This window comes from Suricata suricatta, chromosome 4, assembly GCF_006229205.1.
Source record: "Suricata suricatta isolate VVHF042 chromosome 4, meerkat_22Aug2017_6uvM2_HiC, whole genome shotgun sequence".
NCBI classification, from domain to species: domain Eukaryota; kingdom Metazoa; phylum Chordata; class Mammalia; order Carnivora; family Herpestidae; genus Suricata; species Suricata suricatta.
In genome coordinates this window covers 79,862,238-79,886,923 of record NC_043703.1, presented here as the reverse complement: position 1 = coordinate 79,886,923, position 24,686 = coordinate 79,862,238, and the positions used below count along the sequence as shown (strand labels likewise).

Here is a 24,686-nt window from a genome sequence, read left to right as displayed (position 1 = left end):
ATTGATTTTCATATTTGAAACAATTTTGTATTCCTAGGATAAGTCCCACTTGGTCATGGTGTGTTATCCTCCTGATATGCTATGGGATTCAGTTTACCATTATTTTGTTGAGGATTTTCACATCTCTTTATTAATAAGGATATTTGTTTGTGTGTTCCTCTGGCTTTAGTATTAGGAGTATTTCTTGCCTTAGAGAGTGAATTGGGAAGTCTTTTCTTCTCTTCTAATCTTTGGAAGAGCTTGAGAAAGACCAGTATTTATTCTTCTTTAAACATTTGGTAGAATTCACTAGTGAAGTCATCCTACCCCGTGTTTTTCTTTGCTGGAAGTTTTTTGATTACTGACTCCTTCTTTTTACTTTTTACAGGCCTGTTAATAGTTTATATTTCTTAGTCTGTTTCAATAGTATTGTTTTTTGAGGAATTTGTCCTTTTCAACGAGGCTAAGTAATTGTTAATGGTATTCCCTTATAATTCTTTTTATTTCTGTGAGGTCAGTAGTAATGAAAAAGGTGGGCCCTCTTTCATCTCTGATTTTAGTAATTTGAGTCTTTTTTTTTTCCTGGTCAAACCAGCCAAAGATTTGTCAAATTTGTTGATATTTACAAAGAACCAACTTTTGGTTTCATTAATTTTATTTTCTAAGTTCTGCTTCATTTATCTCTACTTTAATCTTTATTATTTCATTCTTCTTTATTTAAATTTAGTTTGCTTTTATTTTTCTAGTTACTTAAGGTCAAAAGTTAGGTTATTGGAGAATTTCTTCTTTTTTATGTTTATTTATTTTTGAAAGAGAGAAAGAGAGAGAGAGATGGGGAGGGGCAGAGAGAGGGGGAAACACAAATTTGAAGCAGACTCCTGGCCCTGAGCTGAGACGAACACTGGGTTCGAACTCACAAATAGTGAGATCATGACCTGAGCTGAAGTCTGATGCTCAACCGACTGAGCCACCCAAGCACCCTTCTTCTTTTTTAATATAGTAATTTCTAGCTATAAATAAAACTCTGGTCACTACTTTCACTACATCTTACAAGCTTAGGTACATTATGTTTCTGTTTTCATGTATTTCAAAGTATTTTCTAATTTCCCTTGTGATTTTTTTTCTTGAACCACTGGTAGTTTAGGCATGTATTGTTTAATTTCCACATATTTGTGATTTTACTGATTTCTAGTATCATTTCATGGTGGCTGGAGAACACACTTTGTGTTATTTTAATCCTCTTAAATTTACTGAGGTTGTGTGTATGTGTGTGTGTGTGTGTGTGTGTGTGTGGTCTACTAAATGGTCTAACTTTGAGAATGCTCCATGTACACCTGACAACAATGTGCACTATGTCACTGTTCACTATAGTGTCTATAGATAGGTTAGGTCTAGTTGGTTTGTAGTGTTCTTCAAGCCTTCCATTTCTTTGCTGATCTAATTTTTCTATACATTATTAAAAGTGAGATATTGAAGTCTCCAACTATTATTATTGAACTCTTTCTCCCTTCAATTCCAAAAAATTTATTCAATTCTGGCAAGTTTGGGGGCTGTCTTGTTAAGTGCTAATATGTTTATTCTTCTATTCCTGATCTCTTGTCATTATGGAATATCTTTCTTTGTCTCTCATAACAATTTTTTTCTTAAAGTCTATTTTGTCTGATATCAGTATAGCCACTCCAGCTCTCTTTTGGCTACTGTTAGCATGAATTATCATTTTCTGCTGCACTGCCTTCTATTTTATTAAGGAGATATTTAGATTGCCTTATCATTTCTCTCACTCTATGTTTTGTAAATGTTTTCTTAGTAGTTGTCCTGAGGATTACAACTAACACCTTAATTCATAGAAATCTACCTTTAACTTTGTTGGGGTTTTTTAAGGTTTCCTTTTTTAAAAAAATAGTTTATTGTCAAATTGGTTTCCATACAACACTCTTTCCTACAAGTGCCCTCCTCCATTATCACCAACTCTTCTCCCCGCTCCCCCTTCCCCTTCAACCCTCGGTTAGTTTTCAGTATTCAATAGTCTCTCAAGTTTTGCATTTCTCTCTCTCCCCAACTCTCTTTCCCTCTTCCCCTCCCCATGGTCCTCCATTAGGTTTCTCCTGTTCTCCTGTTAGATCTATGAGTGAAACATATGGTATCTGTCTTTCTCTGCCTGACTTATTTCGCTTAGCATGACACCCTTGAGGTCCATCCACTTTCCTACAAATGGCCATATGTCATTCTTTCTCATTTCCATGTAGTACTCCATTGTATATATATACCACATCTTCTTGATCCATTCATCAGGTGATTGACATTTAGGCTCTTTCCATGTTTTGGCTATTGTTGAAAGTGCTGCTATGAACATTGGGGTACATGTGCTCCTATGCATCAGCATTTCTGTATTCTTTGGGTAAATCTCTAGCACTGCTATTGCTGGGTCATAAGGGAGTTCAATGGATAGTTTTTTGAGGAACCTCCACATTGTTTTCCAGAGTGGCTGCACCAGTTTACACTCCCACCAACAGTGTAGGAGGGTGCCCTTCTCTCCACACCCTCACCAGCATCTATAGTCTCTTGATTTGTTCCTTTTTTAATGTTTATTTGTTTATTTTTGAGAGGGAGAGGGAGAGGGAGAGAGCTAGCAGAGAAGAAGGGAAAAGAGAGAGGTGGAGAGAATCTTAAGTAGGCTCCATGCTCAGTGTGGAGAGCAGTGTGGAGCCTTATCCCATAATCGTGAGATAATGACCTGAGTTGAAATCGACAGTCAAATGCTTAACCGACTGAGCCATCCAGGGGAACCTACGTTTGTTGGTTTTTTATATTTTGCTTGTTCAAATCTGCTGTTGGGACCTTCTAATAAATTTTTCATTTCAGTTCTTGTACTTTTGAACACCAGAATTTCTATTTGATTCCTCTTTATAATTTCCATCCCTTTATTGATATTCCTTTTTTGGTAAGTCACCATTTTCTTACCTCTATTTATTTAGAAATAGTTTCCTTTAGCTCTTCAAACATATTTAAAATAGCTGATGTCAAGTCTTTGTCTAGTAACTCCAACAGGTGGGTTTACAGTGATAACTGGTATTGATAGTTTTTATTTCAAGTGTATAGGTCAAGCTTTATTGTTTCTCACATACGTTACATTTGTTGTTGTTGTTGTTGTTGTTGTTGTTGAAACTGGGACATTTCAAATATTAAAACACGGAAATTTTGGAAATCAGATTCTCCCCTCTCTCTAAGGTTTGTTGTTGCTCCTCGTTATTGTAGTTGTTGTTTGCCTAGTGACTTTTCTGAAATAATTCTCTAAAGTCTGTATTCCTTGTCATGTGCAGCCATTGAAATCTCTGTTCCATTAGCTTAGTGATCAGCTAGTGACTGGACAGAGATTTCCTTGAATGCCTGGAACCAAAAGTATCCCAATTTTGCAGAGGGACTGTGTGTCAGGGCACACATTCAGCAGTCAGCCAGGCAGTCTACAATTCTCCTTTATCCTTCATTTTCTGCTTGCCCAGAGCCTCAAGGTCAGTCAGAGATGAAAGCTTAGGGTCTTTCCTGAGCATAGGCATAGCCCTTCGCATGTGTGTGGCCCTCTGGATTCCCAGGAAATCTGTCTTAAGTGCACCTCATTCTCCAAACTTTCCTCCCAATATTTTTGGTTAGTCTAATGTTTACCCCAACTACTATCCATTGCCTCAGGAAGCAGTGACTAAAAACATTTCCTGTAAAATTTTGACTAATGCTTCCAGGGTTGCAACTTTAGTGCTGAGAAAGTTCTTAAGTGAGATAAAGACAAGCCTTTTGAGTAGGTCTTCTAAGGTGCCACCAGACAGACAAAATAAGGACAAACCTTTCCAAATAAGTGCCATTCTGCTCCCTTCCAGTAGTAGGAATGTGGACTGTTATTTTCAACTGAGCTGGGGAGTAGGGAAGATGGTACTAATGTTAGTTAAAACACCACAAAATTTTCTGCTTTGAGATTCAGCCAATTTTCTTGAATAAGCACTTTCTCTGGTTGCTGCAAGACTTTGATTAATTTTCAGAGTTTGCAAAAAGTTGATTATGGCTGTTTTTGCTAAATTTTTCATTGCTTTTTTGGAGGGTTGGAATTTTACAGTTCCCTATTCTGCCATTTTTTATATCTGTTTTTTAAGCATTCTTAACAATAGTACTTCAGGGGCACCTGGGTGGCTCAGTCGGTTCAGCATCTGGCTTCCACTCAGGTCATGATTTCGTGGTTTGCAGGCTCAAGCCCCACATCAAGCTGTGTGCTGACAGCTAGCTCAGCCTTGAGCCTTCTTCAGACTCTGTGTCTCCCTCTCTCTCTCTTACCCTCCCCTGCTCACTATGTCTCTCTCTCTCTCTCTCAAAAATAAATAAAACATTAAAAAATTAGTAGTTCTGACAGGTCTGACATGTCTGACATGTGAAACACTGCTACTTTTAGTCATTTGACATGAATAGTAATGTCATTAATTTGCTGATTAATATACTTGGAACATTAAAAAATCAGACCTGGGCACCTAGGTGACTCAGTTGGTTAAGTATCTGATTCTTGATTTTGGTTCAGGTCATGATCTCATGGTTTGTGAGTTCAAGCCTGACATCAGGCTTTGTGCTGACAGTGTGGAGCCTACTTTGAATTCTCTGTCTCCCTCTCTCTGCCCACCCACTCTTTCTCAAAAATAAATACTCAAAAAAAGTCTTCTAAAAATGAGACCCATAAAGCAACATCTTAGGAAAATATGAAGACTAAGGTCATATTTGTCAGAAATCTGCACTACAGTTTTCTTGGAATCCAAGATAGGTACACATTTCAGTTGAAGATTTTGAGTAGTGCTGAATGATACTGATATTATCTTATAGGTGTGGAACAACCCTATACAATGACTTCCTAATAAGTCATTAAAACTCATTTTCCATTCCAGCTGATGCTGCTGTCCATTGAGTATCAAAAATGCAAAGTAGGAAAGAAAAGTATATTAAAAAATATAAAGTATCACAAAAATAAGCATAACACTGAAAGACCAGTTGTATCCAATTAGGCACAATTTTATCTGTATTGAGCTGATCTACTTTGTATGAGGAAATAGGTTCAAGAATTTCTTATACTTACATAAATGGGTTTTTAAAAACATAGGGCAGAAAACTGCCGCCACAGGGCAAAATCACCCAAGGTTAGTTACTGAGATATTATAATGGGATCACAAGAAACTTGTTATATCACCTTCAGGAAACTACTTTCCAGCTGGTGTCACTATACTTTGATCACAACTTCAAACTCCACTTGCTCTCCAGACCCTTTGCTTCTTACACACAAGAGTTAATGATTACTGAGTGTTTTCTGCTGCATGTTTACCACATATGTAAGATCTTCAGAGCTCAATAAATATGGAGATAAAACCCCTATTCAGGGCTCTTGTCTCCTCCCATTAGCCTCCCTCATATTCAATTCTGTGTCTGCTCTCTTGCTGGAAACGTGAGAACTTAGACTCATAGTCTGCAACAGCTTTGTACGTAAGGGGAAATATTTGACTAAATCAAAAAACATTGTTTTAAAAAAGTATCCAACCTAAATGTGCTAAATTATTATTTATTAATTCCTACCTTGGAAGACAAGGTTCTCTCTCTAATTTATGTATGTTGATAGTATCATTACTCAGGTCAATGCAGAAGAAACCTATCTGGCTTCAAAGTAGAATACAAGTGACTAGTAAGACTTAAATAACAAATCTCAAATGGCCACATAAATTTAGCTTAAAAATATGAGCAATAGTCATCATATAGTTTAATAATTACTCTCATGAGTTTTCTAACTACTAAGAAATTACTTTTCAATTTCTGAAAAATATGGGAATAGTGTTCCTCATGAGACTATGGAGAATAAGGACTCGCTTGGCACTTCAGAATAATATAGACTTTGGCTTAGGTCATCATCTCATCATTTGTGGGTTTGAGGCTGTGCTGACAGTGCAAAGCCTGGAGCCTGCCTAAAGGTCTGTGTCTTCCTCTCTCTGCCCCTCCTCTGCTTGTTTCTCTCTCTGTCTCTCTCAAACATAAATAAACGTTAAAAAAATTTAAGGTAGATTTTGACCTTCTAGGGTATGTCCAGAGGAGGGTAACAAGAGTGGCAGAGGATCCTAAAACCCAGTATCATGAGAAATATTTAAAGATAAGTAGACTTGGGAGAAATATGTTGGTTGTCTTTACCTCTCTAAAGAGTTTTTGTAGAAAGCAGATTGGTCCGATGGACAAAACTGGGACAATGAATGTATGCTCTAATGAGAAGTATTTCATCAGAGCATAAGGAGGAATATTCTAGCTAATTGAAATGGAATAAACATCTTTGTTAGGTGGTAATCTACTAGGGCTTTCAGTATAATAGAAGCTGTAATGTGTGGTAAAGGATAATATTACATCATGTGGGAAGTAGGATTAGGATTAGAACATCTTTAACGTCCTTTCCAATACTAAGTTTCCCGATTCTCAGAGATAAAAAAGGACTCCAAACTTAAATGTTATCATTATTAGTATCTGAGGCCTGATGTGTAGAATGGAACTGGTGATTCTCTTTGTATTTTTTCACACCACCTACTTTGCTACCACCTTCTCTCAGCTGAGTCACTATAGGTGTTTTCTGAATGGACCCTGCCTCCATATTTCCTCATTCCATTTTATTTTTCTCACTATAGTTAGGATGATCTTTCCAAATCACAAATCCAATTTTCTCACTTTCCCACTTACAGCCTTTCAGTAACTTCACAATTTCCTCAGAATATAGTTGAAATGCCTCAGCATGGTCATAGTTAACTTCCTCAGTCTTTCCATGACCCTACTCACTGACCACCATCACTGGCAGATCACTTCTGTTATGACCCTTGCCTTCAGGCCTCTGCACCTGTTCCTACCTCTGCCTTGCAGCCTATTATCCATTTCTCTGCATGTCCCCTTTCCCCTTAATCTGGCTAACTTCTACTTCACCAAGACTCAGATTCCTTTTGAAAATCATCGATATCCTTTCAGAATTGGGCTCAAGAGGCCTTCTAGTGTTTCTACTTCCTCTTAGTTATCAATTACCAAACACTCACATAGGGTTATTCAACAGAAGTAACTTTATCTTATTCATCACAATAGTCTCATGTCCTAAAACTATGCCTGTTGCACAGGAAGAATTCAATAAACATCTGCTGAATTAAGGAAGAAAAGAATGTACTAAGTTGTCTAACCTCCACAGTCCGGGGCATTCAGAATAATGCTTATGGACACCTTAGACTTGGAGTCATAAAGAAAGGGAAGTGAATTCCAGACAGGTAGATGGCATGTTGGAAAACAGTCTATGTAAGGAAGGTGTGTTTTTCTTTAAAGTTTATTTATTTTGAGAGAGAGAGCAAGGCAGCATGAGTAGGGGAGGGACAGAGAGAAGGAGAGATAATCCCAAGCAGGCTCTGCATGGTTAGCACAGAAACCAATGTGGGGCTCGAACTCACAAACCACGAGATCATGACCCTAGCTGAAATCAAGAGTCTGATATTTAACCAATGGAGTCACCTGGGTGCACCATATGCTAGGAAAGTGGTTAAGGACAATACTGTCAATGTAGGGCCACAGTAAAGCTGCTCTGTAAAAGTTTGGCAGTTCTTCAAAAGTTAAACATAGAGTTTCCATGTGACTTAGTAATTCTGCTCCTAGGAATATACCCAAAAGAGTTGAAAAACATATGTCCACAAAAACTTGTACCCATATTCACAATAAATAAAAGTTGGGAAAAACCCAAATGCTCATCAACTAATGAATGAATACAAATGTAATATATCTATATAATGAGATACTACGCTGCCATAAAAAGTAATCAAGTACAGGGGAAGAGGGAAAGAGAGTTGGGGAGAGAGAGGGACACAAAACTTGAGAGACTACTGAATACTGAAAATGAACTGAGGGTTGAAGGGGAAGGGGGAGAGGGGAAAAGAGGTGGTGGTGATGGAGGAGGGCACTTGAGGGGAAGAGCACTGGGTGTTGTATGGAAACCAATTTGACAATAAATTATTTTTAAAGTAATCAAGTACAAACAGATGCTATGGCATTGATGAACTCTGAAATTATTATGCTAAATGAAAATAGATACACACAAGAAGTTACATATTGTATGATTCCACTTATATGAAATGTCCAGAATAGGCAAATCCATAGAGAAGGAAATTAGTTGTTTCCAGAGTGAAGGAAAAAACAAAATGGGGGATGGCTTCTATCAGGTAGAGTTTGGGCAGCAGGGGGAGGGGGATGTTGATAAAAATTAGATAGTGGTGATGGTTGTATAACTTTGTGCATATAACAAAAGCCACTGAATTTTATACTATAAAAGTTTTTAAAATAAACTAAAAAATTTTTCACCTATATATAAATGAACAAAATGAAAGTGGAAACAAAGCAGAAGACACTGCATGTCAGTCTTAGGAGTTTGAACATTAAAGATTTCTGAACAGGAAAAGGCATCAACACAGTACCGAAGAAAATTTTACAGAGAATTGGAGAAAGTAAATCTTGGAGGAATGATGGCCAATAGAAGACAATTGTTGAGGTACCAGTCAGTGAGGGCCTAGATTCAGCTTTTGACAGTAAAACTGAAAGGAAGGAGAGGTTTAAGAGACATGACACAGAAAAAATTGACAGAATTTTGACAACTGAATTTTGAGAATGTGTGAAATGAAAAGTAGGAGTTAATACCAAAACTGACTTATAACCCAGCTGTATGGAGAAAATAAAGAGAATTTAGTTTCAAAAACCAGGACAATCAAATAACATGGAGACCAATAGAAGTAGTTGTCAGGAAACTGTGGTAAGCCATATTAAAAGCTGCAAAGAAACTAAGAAGAATAAAGGAACATTCTTGGAATTTTTTTTACATCCATTGTTCATTAAGGACCCCGGAAGCTATGATTCAATTCCATAAACAAAAGTCCTCTTAAATAACATCTAAATAAGTTGGTAGCTCACCTATGTGAGGAACTTCTGGAAAAAAAAAAAAAAGGTAAAATCTCATGAAGCCACTTCTCTTTCTTCTAGTCCATTTGCAATGCAAGAAAATTGAAGTATAATTATGATGTATATGTACAAGTTTAGCTCTTCCAGTGTTTTCATGAAAGAAATCATTAATGCTGCCTCTCTGTAAAGCAGATGCCTGGTTTCCCAAGTGCCAAAAGTTTTTGTGAAGACTATCTTCCTTAAAACTACTAAAAAAGTAAAAGAATTTCATTGGTAAGGTAAATAAGATTAGGATATGTTATCAACAATCTGTCTCTTTGGAACCTTCATTGTGGCTGTCCTCCAAGTACAAGAATCAATGGTTGGCTATGCTTAAAGTACGTAACACCATGATGTTGGAATTCAGGATATTAATAAAGAAGAACTTGAAGAGAACAGCAGGAGCTGTGGTAGAAAGGGTGCCAAGACTGAGGAGTACAGCTGGCTTGGAACAAAGGTGAAATCCTTTGCCTTCTTCTCACTTACCAAGTTTAATGCTATTTTCAAGCAAACACACAGAGTCATCCATATAGCAGACTGTTTCTGGCAATCTTCAATAGCAGGAGGAAATTTATCTGCACTGGAACAAGTAAATATCATATCCTAACTCTTTAAAATAATCAGGATAGGTGCACCTGGGAGGCTCAATCGGGTAAGCATCCAACTCTTGATTTCATCTCAGGTCATGATTTCACCGTCCCGAGACTGAGCCCCAGGTCGGGCTTCATGCTGGGCATAAAGCCTACTTCAGATTCTCTCTCACCCTCTCCCTCTGCTTCCCGCCCCCCACATCACATTTTCACTTGCTTGTTTTCTCTCTCTCTCGCTCGCTCACTCGCTCTCTCTCTCTCTCTCAGACTAACTAAATAAATAAACAAAAAACAAACAAAAATAAATAAATAATAGATGATACACATGGGAGGAAACCTTCTCATTTCCTAATTATATATGTGCTGTAATTACCTGCAATCATCCAAAAAACGAGAAAAAAATAAGTGTCAATGAGAAATGTGTAAACTTTTTCTTTTAAATAAGCATGAGGCCAATGCAGGGTTGAACTCATGACCCTGAGATCAAGACCTGAGCTGTAATCAAGAGGTAGATGCTTAACCAACTGAGCCACCCAGGCATCGTGAAATGTGTAAACTTTTAAATGAGTTACATACTTTTGTCAAAATAAGTAATTTACTAATATTTCTTTGTGTTGTATTTCTGTGCCTAATGCTGTTTCTGAAAAGAGCTTATAGAATTCATTCTTTAATAAGCTAGAATTTGCTTTATTGTTTTTTATTTTTTTATATAGTTTATTACCAAGTTGGATTCCATATAACACCCAGTGCTCTTCCCCTCAAGTGCCCCTCTCCATGACCATCACCCCCTACCCCTTCCCCCCTCCCTCTTCAGCCCTCAGTTTGTGCTCAGCATTCAAAAGTCTCTCACGATTTGCCTCACTCCCTCTCCCCAACTCTTCCTGGCCTCTTTCCCATTCCCATGGCCTCCTTTTAGGTTTCTCCTGCTAGACCTATGAGTGACAACATATGGTATCTGTCCTTCTCTGCCTGACTGAATTTGCTTTAAAATGTTGCTGGAGGGGTGCCTGGGTGGCTCAGTCGGTAAAGCGTCCGGCTTCAGCTCAGGTCATGATCTCACAATTCATGGGTTAGAGCCCCATGTCGGGCTCTGTGCTGACAGGTAGCTCAAAGTCTGGAGCCTGCTTCAGATTCTGTAACTCCCTCTCTCTCTGACCTTCCCCTGCTCACACCGCCTCTCTCTGTCTCTCAAAAGAAATAAAAACTTTTTTAAAAAAATAAAATAAAATTTTGCTCATTATGTTGGCCAAGCAAAATGAAGAGTGTAACTTGTAATGTTCACAGATAATGTAATGCTCTAGAAATGGGCTCTCAAATTCAAATAATATTGCCTATAAGACCCAGGCAAGCAACAGAAGTGAATGAAGCTGACTAGATGAAGGACCGCCAGGGATACTGAGGGCTGTGCCAAACTGGGGGGCATACTCCAGCTAGCCACTGGCATGGGCTTATGGGCCCAGACCACCTGTTTTTTCTGGAGGAGCTGAAAATCCAGGGTTTTATGTGAAAATGTCCAAAATTTTAATGTTGGTAATTTCAATAAAGACCAAAGATATATCCGATGGCCTGATTTGGCAACTTTACTCAAAGAAAAATATAGACAGGTGATAGAAATATAGATAATAGATAGATAGATAGATAGATAGATAGATAGATACTTTGACTTCTCCAAGAGATTTATAAATATATTTTATTTTGCCAGGATGGAAATAACTAAAAACCAGTAAGGTTTTTTTAGGTTTCTAAGTGAACCTATTAAGTATTTTATATGTAAATCTCAAGGTTTTCTTTATGTAGTTTTATTCTTATTTGAAAGCCTCACAAAAATTATATTATAATACATATGAGAAGAATGACCCAAAGGATGCCAGAATGGCTGCAAATTATCCAGTTGAATTCTAAAATGTTTACATTCTACCAGCAGATTTGGAAACACATAAGGGGCAACAACCCAAAACCATTTTTGTACTTTTCAAATTAGTGCATTGCCTTCCCCAAGGACCCTGAAATGCATTCCCCATGTGACAATTGTTTCCATCATTGTGGGAAAACACCTGTTGGATAACTTTAGAGAAAAAAATATACCTAATATTCAGATTCTCCCTGGAAAGAATTTCGTAATCCCTATAAGGTGACAGACCCATTATCTCACAAGCACCATATTCAGGCTGTGAATGGACAAAAGATGACTGTGAAACCAAGAATGACTTAGCATCCCTAGCTTTTCTCAGTAACCTGCCATCCAATCAGCAACTTCAGATTAATGATATCTAAATGTTCTTTAAAACAATCAGCACCCTGTTCAATACTTCACTGAATTTATTCCAGAACTTTACCACCCAACTCAGATCACACAAGAGCAAAAGTTTAAAGCTAAATGGGTCTTGGAGATCATTTTCTTCAATGTTTTCACTTCCATTTCATTTCCCTAAAACTAGCCATACCAACCTTTAAAAGATGCATGCAGACTTTTCATAGAATTCTAAGAGTCTAGGAATAAATTTTCATTCACTCCATGCTTATGTTTCATTATTTTGTAAACAATAAAATATAACCTGATGTAAATAATAAATATAACAAATATCTTATAGGTCATTTTTCTTCCCAGAATGGAGTCCTCCTTTTTGTGCTCACTTTCTATTTTATTTAGGAAACTATATTAACTATTTGAAAATCCTAGGCAGTCATTTAGTGCCTTTTAATAGACATGTGATCCAACACACTCCAGAGAACCCACAAATAAGGTGAGTGAGGCCAACTTACACCATCAGCAATCTTGCCTCTCTGAGAATTATCTGGCACATCCAGTATGGTTGTTTTCCATTTATAAGAACAATGGTCATCAAACTCCAAATAGCACAAGACTGTGTCAACTCTGTCAGCTAGAGCACACAAGGAAAGACGGGATCAGCCGGTATAGTAGTTGCTGTGTTATCCTTGACATCATGTCTTTCTATGTGGATGTGGAATTTGGGCAAAGAAAAAATAAACCTCAGGCAAATATCACCTTTTATCATTATAGCTGATGTAATTTAATGCATTGCCCCTTCCCAGGGTGTTGATCTGGTGTACCAGTTCCAAGAAGACAGCACAGTCCCTTCAGCCTTTGGTATCACCTGAAATATCATATTGGCATTGTACCTTTCAGACCTAAAATATTCATGCAGTATCCACCGCCAAAAAGTAGGTCAGAATTTTGCTTTTTCTGAAGGGATGTAAAACAGATTGTTTTAAAATCTCTCCGGTATATCGAAAAACAAAATTTCCACCATCTAAGAATAAACTCACAGGAGGCTTAACATTATTTTTTTGTCACATCCTTCTTAGTCATTTCTGCATTTATAAAGCATTTCCTAAACTATATGTGCAGCCATGCACTGGAGAAAAAGTTCTCAGATACTTAGACTGAGCGGCTGTGCACGGCAACCTCTGCCAGCAAAACAGCAGAAGCAGCAAACTGCATGTAGTCTTTGTTTCATGTTTGCCACGTGTAAACATTAGAGAATGTTAAAGCATGGAAAGAAAACACAAAGAGCCTCCAGACAGACCAAACATATAGCTGGTGTTTATGTGAAAGCATGAAGGGAAGGTGTGCAGTTACAGGGGGTCTGTTCCCTAACTGGCCCCCGGGAGACCTGGGGCTCTGTTCTCCTGGTGCTCCCGCGTTCAGCAGCCTGGAGACCGGAACATCGCCAGTGTCTCAGCAATTGCTGCATTCACTTTTCCAGGGCTTACAGTACACTCTTTAGACATAACGCCACATATATATGACTGCTCTTTTTAGTTAATTCCTTATCTTCTAAGAAATTTAGGTGAGAACACCAAAACTCTCTGCTTTGGGGTAATTCAATGTAACTGTATAAGATCATGTGCTTAATATATCATTTAATATTGTTTATTACATGATGTTCAATTATTTGTTTCCACTGCTACCTTCCCCCACTACATTATGAGCTTCCCAAGGGCAGCAGTGCCAACATACTTCTTATTTCCTCACTACCTCACATAGGGGCACCTGGGTGGCTCAGTTGGTTAAGTGTCCAGCACTTAGTTTCAGCTCAGGTCATGATCTCACAGTTCATGAGATTGAGCCCCATATCAGGCTCCGTACTGATGGCATGGAGCCTGCTTGGGATTATTTCTCTCCCTCTCACTCTCTGACCCACTCCTACGTGCTCGCTCCCTCTCTCTCTCTCTCTCTCTCCCCCACCACCCCTCTCCTCAAAATAAATGAACTTAAGAAAAAAATACTACAGGGGCACATGAGCAGCTCAGTCAGTTAAGCCTCCGACTTTGGCTCAGGTCATGATCTCACAGTTCATGAGTTCGAGCCCCATATAGGGCTTTGTGCTGACCCCTCAGAGCCTGGATAAAGTCTGATTTTGATTCTGTGTGCCTTTCTCTCTGACCCTCCCCAACTTGTGTGCGCTCTCTCTCTCTCACTCAAATAAATAAAAACACAAAAAAATTTAAAAAAGGAAAAACAGTTCATATATAATAAACACTTCAAAATTTTAATAATAAATAAAGTAATAGTCAACTTTTCATCCTGGTGCTCTCAAAAACAAATGCAAAGCACACTAATTAGAATGACATTTTGTATATATGCCTTTTTCTTTTTGCAGTCTTCTCCTTGAAGCCAAACCTTTGTATTTAAATCTGAGCTCTGCCGCTGACAGGGTGTATAACCTTGAACAAGTTACTCAACTTCTCTGTTCTTCTGTTGTGTCATCTGCAAAATGGAGAAAATATTAGTTGCTACTTCAAGCAGATGTTGTGAAGAATAAATCAGTTATTTCACGTAAAGAGGTCAGAACTGTGCCTGTCATACTGAAAGCCCTCTGTAAATAAATAAAATTATCACAGAGGTAGGAGTCAAAATGCCAGGCTCTTCTGATCTCTCATGTGTTTATCCAGGTCGAAGTTACAGAACATCCCTGGCCCATGCTTCTTCATGTTTTAGGGACCTAATAATAATTCTTACCCATTCTCATTAAGGGGTTAGGAGAAAATCAACTTTTGAAACACTTTTATTCTCTAAAATAATTTTCTATTATAATTACAAACTATTTTAGCATTTAAATAACTTCTTACAGAAAATTCGAGAAATCTATTAAATTATATATCATCATTTATTAACAACATGGTTGCAGACTGGCCAAATGTTGGTTATTATTAATCTTTTTTTTTTTTACTTTATTGTCAAGTTGGTTTCCATATAACACCCAGTGCCCTTCCTCACAAGCATCCTCCTAAATGTCCATCACCCCCCTTTCCCTTTCCCACTCCCCCTTCAGCCCTCAGTTTGTTTTCAGTATTTAAGTGTCTCTCATGATTTGTCCCCTTCTCACTCCCTAGTTCTTTTTCCCACCTTCTCCTCCCCATGGTCCTCTGTTAAGTTTCTCCTGTTAGACAATTCCCCTGCCACAAATGAGCCTAGGTACAAATTCTCTAGAATAACGCATGCTGAAGTGTTCAGGGGTGAGCTGTCACAGAGGCTGTAGTTTACACTCAATAGACAACAATCATTGGATCTAGATATTCATGCTACTCTTCCAACTCTGCCATAGATTTGTAATGAATAAAATGGGGAAGAGATGAAAAGTCTCTAAGCATTCAAGAAATGCAAATCAAAACTGAAATGAGATACCATCTCACACCCGTTAGGCTGGCCATTACCAAAACCCAGAAAACAAGTGTTGGTGAGGAGGTGGAGAAATTGGAGCCCTTGTGTACTGTTTATGGGAATGCAAAACGGTGCAGCCACTGTGGGAAATGGTTTGATGGTCCCTCAAAAAAAATTAAGAGTGAAATTATCATCTGATCTGGCAATTCCACATCTGAGTGTATATCCAGAAGCACTGGAAGCAGGGACTTGAGCAGATGTTTGTAGCCCGATGTTCATAGCAGCATTATTCACAAAGCTAAAACATGGAAACAGCCCAAATGTAAAACCATATGATATCTATCCTTCTCTGCTAGACTCATTTCACTTAGCATGACACCTGTGAGGTCTATTGACCTTGCCACAAATAGCCAAATTTCATTCTTTCTCATTGCCATGTAGTATTCCAATGTATAGATAAACCACATCTTTTTGATCTGCTTATCAGTTAATGAACATTTAGGCTCTTTTCATGATTTGGCTATTGTTGACAGTAGTGCTATGAACATTGGGGTACATGTGCCCCTAAGCATCAGCACTTCTGTATCCTTTGGGTAAATGTCTACCAGTGCTACTGATGGGCCATAGGGGAGTGCTATTGTTAATTTTATGAGAAACCTCCACACTATTTTCCATAGTGGCTACACCATTTTACATTCCCACCAACAGTGTAGGAGGGTGCCTGTTTCTCCACAACCTCGCCAACATCTATAGTCTCTTGATTTGTTCATTTTAGCCACTTTGACTGTCGTGAGGTGGTATCTCCATGTGATTTTAATTTGTGTTTCCCTGGCGATGAGTGACACTCATCATTGCATGTGTCTGTTGCCCATCTGGATGTCCTCTTTGAACAAATGTCTATTCGTGTCTTCTGCCCATTTCTTCACTGGATTATTCATTTTTCAGGTGTGGAGTTTGTTCCTTGTAGATTTTGGAAACTAGCCCTTTACCTGATATGTCATTTGCAACAATATTTTCCCATTCCATCGACTGCCTATTACTTTTCTTGATTGTTTCCTTTGCAGTGCAGAAGCTTTATAGCTTGATGAGGTCCCAATAGTTCATTTTGGATCTTGATTCCCTTGCCTTTAAAGATGTGTCAAGTAGTAAATTGCTGTGGTTGAGGTCAAGGAGGCTGTTTCCTGCTTTCTCCTCAAGGATTTTGATGGTTTCCTGTCTCACATTCAGGTCCTTCATCCATTTTGAGTTTATTTTTCTGTATAGTGCAAGAGAGTAGTCCAGTTTCATTCTTCTGCATGTTGCTGTCCAGTTCCCCCAGCACCACCTCTTAAAGAGGCAGTCTTTTTTTCCATTGGATACCCCTTCCTGCTTTGTCAAAGATTAATTGGCCATATATTTGTGGGTCCAGTTCTGGGTTCCCTATTCTATTCCACTGGCCTATGTGTCTATTTTTGTGCCAATACCATACAGCTTGATGCCTCCTCCTTAGGTTTTCTTCTTCAATATTACTTTGGCTATTTGGGGTTTTTTTTTTTTTTTGGTTCCATATGGATTTTAGGATAGTTTGTTCTACCCGTGCAAAGAATGCTGGTGCAATTTTGATTAGGGTTGTATTGAATGTGTCAATTGCTTTGGGTAATAATGACATTTTCACAATGTTTATTCTTCCGATCCATGAGCATGGAATGTTTTCCCATTCTTTGGGTCTTCTTCAATTTCTTTAATAAGATTTCTATAGTTCTCATTGAACAGGTCTTTTACATCTTTGGTCAGGTTTATTCCTAGGTATTTTATGGTCTTTTGTGCAATTGTGAATGGGATCAGTTTCTTATTTCTCTTTCTGTGGCTTCATTATTGGTGTATAAAAATGCAACCGATTTCTGTACATTGATTTTGTACCCTGCGACTTTGCTGAATTCATGGATCAGTTCTAGTAGGCGTTGATGGAATCAGTCAAGTATTCCATGTAGAGTATCACGTTATTTGCAAAAAGTGAAAGTTTGACTTCATCTTTGCCAATTCTGATGCCTTTTATTTCCTTTTGCTGTCTGATTGCTGATGCTAGGACTTCCAGCACTATGTTAAACAACAGTGGTGAGAGTGGACATGCCTGTCCTATACCTGATCTCAGGGGGAAAGCTCTCAGTTTTTCCCCCTTGAGGATGATATTAGTTATGGGCTTTTCATAAATGTTTTTTATGATGTTTAAGTACGTTCCTTCTATCCAGACTTTCTCGAGGGTTTTTATGAAGAAACAATGCTGTATTTTGTCAAATGCTTTTTCTGCATCTATCAACAGGATCATATGGTTTTTATCTTTTCTTTTGTTAATGTGATGGATCACATTGATGGATTTGCGAATATTGAACCAGCCCTGTAACCTAGGAATGAATCCTAATTGATCATGGTGGATAATTCTTTTTATGTGCTGTTGAATTCGATTTGCTAGTATCTTGTTGAGTATTTCTGCATCTGTATTCATTAAGGATATTGGCCTGTAGTTCTCATTTTCTGCTAAGTCTCTGTTTGGTTTGGGAATCAAAGTGATACTGGCTTCAGAGAATGAATTCGGAAGTTTCCTTTCTATTTTTATTTTTTGGAATGGCTTGAGAAGAATGGGTATTAACTCTGCTTTAAATGTCTGGTAGAATTCCCCAGGGAAGCCATCTGGCCTCAGGCTCTTATTCTTTGGGAGATTTTTGATAACTAATTCGATTTCTTCACTGGTTATGGGTTTGTTTAGATTTTATATCTCTTCCCATTTGAAGTTTGGTAGTGCATGTGTGTTTAGGAATTTGTCCATTTCTTCTAGGTTGTCCAGTTTCTTAGCATATAATTTTTCATAGTATTGCCTGATGATTGTTTATATTTCTGAGGGATTGGTTGTAATAGATCCATTTTCATTCATGATTCTGTCTATTTGGGTGTTCTCTCTTTTATTTCTGAAGAGCCTGGCTAGAGGTTTATCAATTTTGTTTATTTTTTTCAAAAGACCAACTCTTGGTTTCGTTGATCAGCTCAACTGTGTTTTGCATTCCATATTATTTATTTCTGCCCTGATCTTTATTATTTCTCTTCCTCTGCTGGGTTTGGGGTGCTCTTGCTTCTCCCCTTCTAGTTCCTTTATGTGCACTGTTTGATTCTGAATTTGTGCTTTTTCTAGTTTCTTGAAATAGGCCTGAATTGCAATATACTTTCCTCTTAGGACTGCCTTTGCTGCATCCCAGAGAGTTTGGATTGTTGTATTTTCATTTTCATTTGTTCCCATATATTTTTCAATTTCTTCTCTAATTGTCTGATTGACCCAATCATTCTTTAGTAGGGAGGTTTTCCAGACTTTTTCCTGAGATTAATTTCAAATTTCATAGCATTATGATCTGAAAGTGTGCATGGTATGATCTCAGTTTATTTATATTTATGAATTGATGCTTTATGACCCAGTATGTAATCTGTCTTGGAGAATTGCCACGTGCACTTGAGAAGAAAGTGATTTTGCTTGCCTCAGATATGGAGTTCTAAATATATCTGTGAAATGTATGTGTTCCAAGGTGTCATTCAGGTCCATTGTTTCTTTAGTGATTTTTCTGTCTGGTTGATCTGTCCATTGCTCTAAGTGGAGTATTAAAATCCCCTGCAATTAGCACATTCTTATCAATAAGATAGTTTCTATTTGTGATTAACTGTTTTATGTATTTGGGTGCTCCTGAATTCAGTGCGTAGATGTTTATAATTGTTAGGTCTTCCTGATGGAGAGACCGTGTAATTATTATATAATGTCCTTCTCAATCTCTTGTTACTGCCTTTACTTTAAAGTCCAGTTTTTCTGATATAAGTATGGGTACTCCAGCTTTCTTTTGGCTTCCGGTCGCATGATATTTCTCCATCCTCTTCCTTTCAATCTGGAGGTGCCTTCTGGTCTAAAATGAGTCTCTTGTAGACAGCAAATTGATGGATTTTGTTTTTCATCCATTCTTCTACCTTATGTCTTTGACTGGAGCATTCAATCCATTTACATTCAGTGTTATTATTGAAAAATATGGGTGTAGATTCATTGTGTTCTCTGTAGGGTTGATGCTTGTAGTGGTGTCTCTGGTACCTTGTATTCCTTGCAATGTTTCCCTCATAGAGTCCCTCTTAGGATTTCTTGTAAGGCTGGTTTGGTGGTGATGAATTCTCTCCTATTTTGCTTTTTTGGGAAAACCTTTATCTCTCCTTCTACTTTAAATGACTGGCTTGCTGGAAAAAGGATTCTTGGCTGCATGTTTTTTCTGTTCATCACATTGAAGATTTCCTGCCATTCCTTCCTGGCCTGCCAAGTTTCATTAGATAGGTCTGTAACCACTCTGATAGGTTTCTCTTTGTATTTTAGGGCCATTTTAATCCTAGCTGCTTTCAGAATTCTCTCTTTATCCTATTATTTTGCCAGTTTCACTATATGTCTTGCCAAAGGTCAATTCAAGTTACATCTCAGGGGAGTTCTCTATGCTTCTTGGATTTCAATTGGGGAAGTTCACAGCTATAACTTGATCAAGCACCTCTTCAGGACCTTTTCCTCTTTCTTCCTCTTTAGGAATTCCTATGATATGGATATTGTTCCATTTGATTGTATCACTCAGGTCTCAAATTCTCCTTTTGTGCTCCTGGATCAATTTCTCTATTTTTCTCAGCTTCCTCTTTTTCTATAACTGTGTCTTCTATTTCACCTATTCTCCTCTCTGCCTCTTCAATCCGTGCAGTGGCCACCTCCATTTTATTATGCACCTCATTTATAGCCTTTTTTAACTTGTCACAGCTATTTTGAAGATTCCCTAGTCTTTGTATCAATAGATTCTCTGATAACTTCCATGCTTTTTTCAAGCTCAGTGATTAATTTTATGACAGTTGTTCTAAATTCTTGCTCAGTTATGTTGACTATATCTGTTTTGATCAGTTCTGTGGCTGTGACGTCTTCCTGGAATTTCTTTAGAGGAGAGTTCTGTTTTGTCATTTTGGCTATCTTTCTGTCTCTTACCAGTTTTAAAAGCTCATTATGCACTGTGCACCTGTTAGTATTGCTATATTAACGGAGGCTCAATGACTGTACAGGGCCTGTCCGTTCAGGAAGTGTTCTTTTAATGGTGTCGCTCGGTTTCCTTGTTGTGCCTTTAGTTATTTTATTTCCCGGTACAGTGATACTTGGGACTCTCCACCATGTGTACTTTGGCTTGTTTCTTGAGGTATCCCTGAAAAGGAAAACAGACAGACAAACCCACAGGGAACAAAATCACACAACTGCACATACAAATCAAACAAATAAGCACACCAAAAGGGGAAAGAAAAAAAAGTATAGAAAAAAAAGAAATTTAAAAAGAAGGGGGGCACAAAAAAATCAAAAGACAAAAGACTGTCTAAAAGCGTAAAACCAGAGGAGGGGAGAGATAAGAATGAGATAAGGGAAAATATATCTGAATGGCAAGAATTGATCTAATCATGGCAATGCATCAAGGTTGGTCTTTCCTGGGCTCTGGGGGGAAGTGGGGGAAGGAGGGGGAAAAAAGGCATCTCTCCAGCACAGATGGGTGTGGTTTCATGTAGGTAGGTCTCTGGGGCTGCTCCCTGAGGCCCCACCCTGGTGGTTGTGGGGAGAAGAATGGAGGCACCACAATCCCTTCTCGAACCAAGCATTGCAACCTACTCTTTTGGTTCCGATCTCCCTGTGCTGTGGGCGAGCCAAGTTGTATTTTCCAAACCCTGCCTCATTTCCAAATCCTAGTCCAAGCACTTTAATGATACTGCCCGAGATGAGATGTACTCCCACAGGCTGGGTGGCTTCCTAGCTGGGGATCAAGTAGGGAAGCAATTTCTCCTGGCATAGACTGGGATCAGAGTGCCAAGCCCAGGGAAAATGCGCTAGCTAAAGGGGACAGATGTCTCTCCCCACACCTTGTGATTATAAATGGGATGATAGGATCCCTCTCCATCCCAGGCCAAGGTTTTTCTTTTCTCTAGAGTCAGCTCTATGAGCGTTTTCAGCCTCTCTTTCTCTTGTCCTCATCTCTCCGCAATTCTGCGCACTCCCCAATGCTCTAGGGGGAGGGGGTCTCCCTCCTTTCCAAGCCTCCAGTCCCGGCCTATTTTTATTTTCCCCAGTCCACACTCACTCAGGCACCTATGAGGCTGTCTTCTTTGCGGACTCTGTGTCTTTTCCTCCCACTCTTGTGATCAGAGTATTGTGGCCTCAGTCCTTCTTAGTTTGATAGATGCAGGTGGGTGAAAATTACAGAGCTCCACACTTCTTCACCATCTTGCCCCTTTGGTTATTATTAATCTTAACAGCAGTTTGAGTCTTGTTTTTCCATAATTTCCTTAAGTCATCAGCTGAGGATTTATCCCCAAAGATCTCTGTTTCCTCCTAGACTGCCAACTGCTTCCCTCAAAACCAGCTCTGCAGAAAACGGAAGTGAAAGGGCATGTGGATTAGAGGGACAAACCCTACAGTCCTGGATAGATCCTCTGGTGACTTAAGTTGGGGTGAGAGGTTGGGGATGGGCAGGATCCTGTGGCAGAAGGGTGACTGAGGAAGCAGTGACAGGAAAGAACTGGTAGAGGAGAGCTGCTAATCTTTTGCTTTGGTCTTTATCATGTTTTCCCTAGAGACCATCACTGCCTATGCCTCAAGAGTGACAATCAGACCACCATGCTGGTATCCTTCAAATCACAGGACAGCCCACAAGCCAACTGCAGTAAGCTGTCAATGAAAATATCTATAGAGAGAGTAGTGTCCCTTGTGTGTTGTTCCTCCATCCCTTCAGACCTCCAGAGCTGCTGAGTGATCAGAAGGAGACTGCTTCCTCCAGGGGCTGCTTCTCTGTGAGGGCTTCTAAAATAAACCCTGATTCTCAACTTCTCTTTCTCATTTGTTTGTATGCTTGTAGTTCTCTACATTTTTCTTAACTGATGTAATTTATTTTTGAAATAAGGGAAATAAATAGTTCCCTTTTTGTCATAAGAAAATAAAATTAAAGCATTTTGAGGATTTTTTTAAAAAAAACTGAAGCTATAAGGGAGTCGTTAAATAGGAGACGATCAAGATAGCTTAAGATCCTCCGAGCTGGGATTCCTCTCCTAAAACTCACTGGCGCTGACACAGCCCTTCTCAACAGAGTGGCCATCATCAGACAATAGAGCCTAAACACACACACACACACACACACACAAGTCTTGTGCACAAGAACTCAAAGGCAACAATAACCAGTTATCTATGGAATATACTCACTTCAAAAGAAAGACACTCAGACAGCATTTACTGAAGTATGAGAACACACAAAGCAAGAAATCATGTGCAAACAAAAATTAAGTATAAAAAATAGAATAATTGAGGTAAAGAACACAACACGTAGAATAAATAGTAAAATAACCTACATGTAAAGAACAAATTATCAAGGAGCTACAAGATCAAATTGAGGAATTCTCCTAGACAAACAGCAGGAAATGATAGACATGAAGAGTAAAATAAAAGCTGAGATAAGGAGAGAATTAGAAAGGGCTAACATCTAGACATTGAAGAAGAAGTAAAGATGGACAGGAAGAATTGTTCAATGAAGTAGTAGAGATAAAGTTCCAAAAATTAAAAAGATGTGAAATTGAAAAGGCTCTGTCACAAAATGTTGTACAAGATAAAGATGGAAAAACCTATGTGGAGAAAAACCTACATGTTTAACAACAAAGCCAAAGGAAAATTCTAAATATATTTTAAGAAATATAAAATAGGAACCATATCTACTTACACAGTTCTCAAACTGATTTATAAATTCAGCATAACCCTAGTCAAACTTTAAAAAATGTTATGGAAATGTACAAGAAGAAACAAAAGGTTCACAAATGACCTTAAAAAGAAGGTATAAAAGGAACACCTGCCATACAAGACCAGAGGTCAACTGCAGAGCCAAAGCAATGACACTGGGTGGTGTTGTCACCAGACCAGAAAAATAGCCTGATGGAACAAACAGAATGCTCAGAGACTGATGGATGAATATATGGGAACTTGGAGGGGACATTACAAATTAAGAGGAAAAGGGTTCATGGTAAATAGGTGACAATAAGAAAAATGGCTTACTACATGGACAAGATAAGATTCAATTCCTATCTAACAACTTATTTAAGGTGGGGTCTAGTTATATTAAAGGTTAAATGTGAAAGAAAGGTAAAATTCTAAGAATAGAAGTCCATTTAGTTCGCAAAGAACTCTGAGACCTAAACAAAATGCAAGGCAAAAATATTTAATAAATTTGATACATCTAAATTTTATCTTAGCTTAACAGAAAGAGAACAGAATGAGAAAAGTTATTTGTGATATCTAAAACCAAAATAGGCCAATATTCAGAATATACAAGAAACTCCTAAATCAGAAAGAAAAAGTTAAAACCTAAATAGAAAAATGAGCAAAGGAGACCACAGGAAGGCAATTTTCAGAAGAGAGAATAAAAAATTAATAAGCATTTGAAGAAATGCTCAAAATCATGAGTCAATAAGAATCAATACAAATGAAAGCAATTAGCTGCCACTTCATATCTATTAAACAAGGAAAAATCAGAAAGTTAGATAACATACTGCTGGTGAAACATATACGTGTGCAGCTATCCAGAAGAGCAATTTGGCAATATGTATGCAAAATAAGTCAGATCCATTGTTTGACTTGGAAATTCCACCTATGAGTATATCTCCCAAAGGAAAGCATAAACGACTCCATAAAGGATGTGGATAAGGACACTTATGTTCATGGTCCTTGTGGCCTTATTTTTCCTGGCTGGGAGTTGGCCTTATCTAGGTGCTCATTGCCAGGAAAGTATAAATAGGGTAAAATGTGGTGACACCTATTCTGGGATATCAGAAAACAATGAATTATAAGCAATAGATTTATCCATAACAGTATGTAGATATCTCTAAAATACTGTGCTTAGAGGATAAAACTTACTAAATGAGATATATATAAATAAATATAGTTTATACAAATTAAAAAATACACACACTCAAACCAAAAATATTCATTTTGCAACAACACATGCACCCAAAAGGTGCATGTTAAATGTCATAAGTTTTATGGGAAGAGGGCAATGGGGATGAGGTATAAGGATAAAAAATAAGAGAGAGAGGCCTTACATGTACCAGTGACGACAGTGTGCCATGAAGCATTACCTCAATTCTTTCTATCCTCTCTGTGAATAATTCCACCTCTACCACCTTCCATCATTCCTGGAACTATTGGAAAAAGTCTTATTAGAGACAATGCATGGATGGGAGGCATGCACATTGGATGGACAGTAAGCATAACACTGAGAAGCTCAACAAGAATCTGAATCTGACATCCATCAGTCTCATCATAACCAATGGAAAATGGCAAGGGGGAACAGAAAGCTTTCCTTGCCGGCATTCCCTGCCAAGGACATCTGACATTTAGAATTCCCCTTAGTTTGCTATGTTCTGCTTCCTCCCCAAGACCCATGATAGCA

General features: G+C 38.2%; 2 long non-coding RNA genes across 3 annotated transcripts in view; one reads left to right on the top strand and one right to left on the bottom strand.

The window, feature by feature from the left end:
- The window catches only part of LOC115289693, a 44,162-nt gene extending 22,082 nt beyond the window's left edge, over nt 1–22,080 (top strand). Inside the window, exon 4 of the long non-coding RNA XR_003907763.1 lies at nt 21,832–22,080. This is a non-coding gene — a long non-coding RNA (uncharacterized LOC115289693). The remainder of the gene's footprint in view (nt 1–21,831) is intronic.
- The window catches only part of LOC115289692, a 61,733-nt gene continuing 51,126 nt past the window's right edge, over nt 14,080–24,686 (bottom strand). For both annotated transcript variants that reach the window (XR_003907762.1, XR_003907761.1), the window contains exon 3: nt 14,080–14,304. This is a non-coding gene — a long non-coding RNA (uncharacterized LOC115289692). The remainder of the gene's footprint in view (nt 14,305–24,686) is intronic.